The 2,856-nt window shown below is 25.0% G+C and overlaps 1 non-coding gene across 1 annotated transcript; it reads right to left on the bottom strand.

Moving 5' to 3' along the window:
- Positions 1-1,388: 1,388 nt before the first annotated feature.
- On the bottom strand, positions 1,389-1,467 carry LOC127116768 (small nucleolar RNA R12). Its single transcript, XR_007801558.1, has one exon. It is a non-coding gene; the product is annotated as a small nucleolar RNA R12 (small nucleolar RNA).
- Positions 1,468-2,856: the final 1,389 nt, after the last annotated feature.

Raw genomic sequence — 2,856 nt, 5'->3', positions numbered from 1 at the left:
CCTTTCAAAGCCTGACCAGTGATATGGTTTTGCACAATCAAAATGAGACCACTCAGAATGTATATTCATTATCTGTCCAGAAAAGTTTCAGATCGCATTCACTAAAATCTGCAAAATTCAACTTAAATCATCATAATAAATACAACACAAAATCTCATTTGTATGACACAAATTCCTTGAATTTGGAACATATGAAAAGAAAAAGCGGTAATTACACATTTGTGGTTTGATTGCACACAACATATAATAAAGGTTGACAGAAACTGAGAGTAAACACTAAGAAAAACAAAAGGCATTGAAAATGTGTTATAAAAGATGAAATTTTGAAAAGACCAGCACTCGTGTTTCTATAGGTAGCGCACTAGTTGCAATCAAAATTGACCAAACAAGAACAATAGTAGGAGTCCTATTATTCCTTCCAATTATACCCTTAATAAAATAAATGGATACAAATGAATAATAACAAAAAAATGAAAATAATAGTTTCCCAAATAATGGATCCAATGACACAAAACCATTGTGAATTGCATGTGATAATCCATCAACCATAGTAAAAGAGATATCACTAGGCCATATTGGAGTAAAAGAAATCAAACCAGCCCAAATCATAGTCTTACATAAATTAAGAAATTTCATGAACTTTTTTCATCCAAAATCAATACAGAAGTAGAAATCCAAAAAATCTTATACCATTCAAATATACAATATTACTAGAAGAAAATAGGGTCATTAGCATGCTTTTTGATTTGACAAAGAAATTGGGGACACTGTATATCCAACGCGAACACAATAAATAATAAACTAGAACAATTATTTACCTTAAAAGAAATTGTTTCAGATGGTTCCGCAGCAAACACAAGATACTAATGTCTTATCAAACAGTTGCCCTCTAAGTGCACACAAATAAAGAAATGTTAAAACATGGCCTACATGCAACAATTAATTTGACAACTTTGACTTATAACACAGACAAGAAAAGATATGGGAGGTACAAATTAATAAAATAAAAACTACATGTTCAGATGAGGACCATGCCTAGGATTTGCAGGGTCTTCAATCTCAGAATATTCAATCAACATCAATAGAAAATTTCAAATAAGAACTAAAAACGGTTTATAAAAAAATTTAACAATTAATCCACTGACTAGATAATAAGAACTAAAAACGGTTTATAATTATTCATTTTTAACCAAAAAAAGGTATCCAGAAATATAGGAAACCATAGATCTGGAAAATGTGAGTCCCTAAAAATAGGTCAGATAATTTATATATGCCTCTAGAACAAAATTACTAAGTAATCGATCTAAGATCTCAGAAGTTGCAACTGAAAGAAGAGGCAATTTCATTTAATATAAAGAAATGAAAAGAGTAAATGGAAAATAATTTGATGTTGTCGGAAGTAGTTGGTTGTAATCTCATCTATGAACATATTAATGGAAATCCTATTGATTTTTTCATCATTCAACATAAAATACAACATAAATTAGTAAAAACATTAATCAACAAATTGTGACAGTAACATATATGAATTATATAAAGAAACACAATGACAATGGAAATAGTGATATCTGTGAGTAGCAAAATAAGAGTAAAATTTCTATCTATGATGGCTGAAAAAGATTAAACCCTGATTGAAAAAGAAAAAAAATTAGTCAAGTTTCTTCGTCGTGCATGTCATCATCGAGATGTGAGAATGGTCGTGCGATGATGAGAGATGAGAAAGTTTCTATGGATTTAGGTTTAACATTCATATGTATTGACGCATAATATTATCATATTGGTTAATCAGCTGAGAGATGATCAAATAAATAATATAATTTATATCACATTGTTTATAGACATAAATAACATCCGTAAAGTGATAGTTTATAATATTAGATATTGATTAGAATATGTATAATGGATCACGATGATATATTTGAATAGAATAATAAAACATAACCCAAACAATCTCTTTATATTTTTTAAATTTATTTTTATTTACCGTCATTTTAATTTAATTCTATAAACAAATATATTTCAAATAACCTTCTTTAAAATCATAAAGATTACTTAACGACAGTAAATATTGCACTAGCCAAGTAAATACAGTAAAAATACTTCCTTTTTCTTCTTCAACAGCTATATATTATAAATTTCATTCAAATATAAACATTGCTTGAATTCAATATTAATTTATAAGAACAAATAAATACATTTGTATGGTAATTAATTAATACATGGATTTTTAACCAGTTATTTATTAAAGAGGGTGATTTTAATTATTTAGTGGCGTTAGTCTCAATAACTTGAAAGAGGAAACGAACTTAACGAATCTTGCAAAATATTATAATATAATTTTAAATTGATCAAATAAATTTAAAGGAACAATAAATTGATCAAATTTGATACTCTATAATATATATATATATATATATATATATATATATATATATATATATATATATATATATATATATATATATATATATATTATTAAAGATCATAATATAACTAAAATCACGATTTTTTTTAAAAAGTTACATCTTAAAATTGATTTTTATGAAAAAAAACTATTTAAAATATTTTCAAAATAAAATGATTTTTCAAAATTTTAATTAATATCCAAAAAATTCCAACAAATTAATTAAATATTTAAAATATCATTTTAAGAAAAATTGTTTAAACAAAAACTTTATTTAAAATTTGTATAAAAATCCTTTTATATTTTTTTAACACAAAATTATATTATACTATAAAAATCATTAAAAATAAATAAATAAATCCAATAATTAAATCATAAAAATATCGTCATTTATTAACACAACTATCACATCTGTGTTAGAAGTATTATCTTCATTTATACACATTCACACA

Source organism: Lathyrus oleraceus, chromosome 1 (assembly GCF_024323335.1).
Source record: "Lathyrus oleraceus cultivar Zhongwan6 chromosome 1, CAAS_Psat_ZW6_1.0, whole genome shotgun sequence".
Taxonomy (NCBI): domain Eukaryota; kingdom Viridiplantae; phylum Streptophyta; class Magnoliopsida; order Fabales; family Fabaceae; genus Lathyrus; species Lathyrus oleraceus.
The sequence above is the reverse complement of the archived record's forward strand: the minus strand, read 5'-3'. Positions and strand labels throughout refer to the sequence as shown.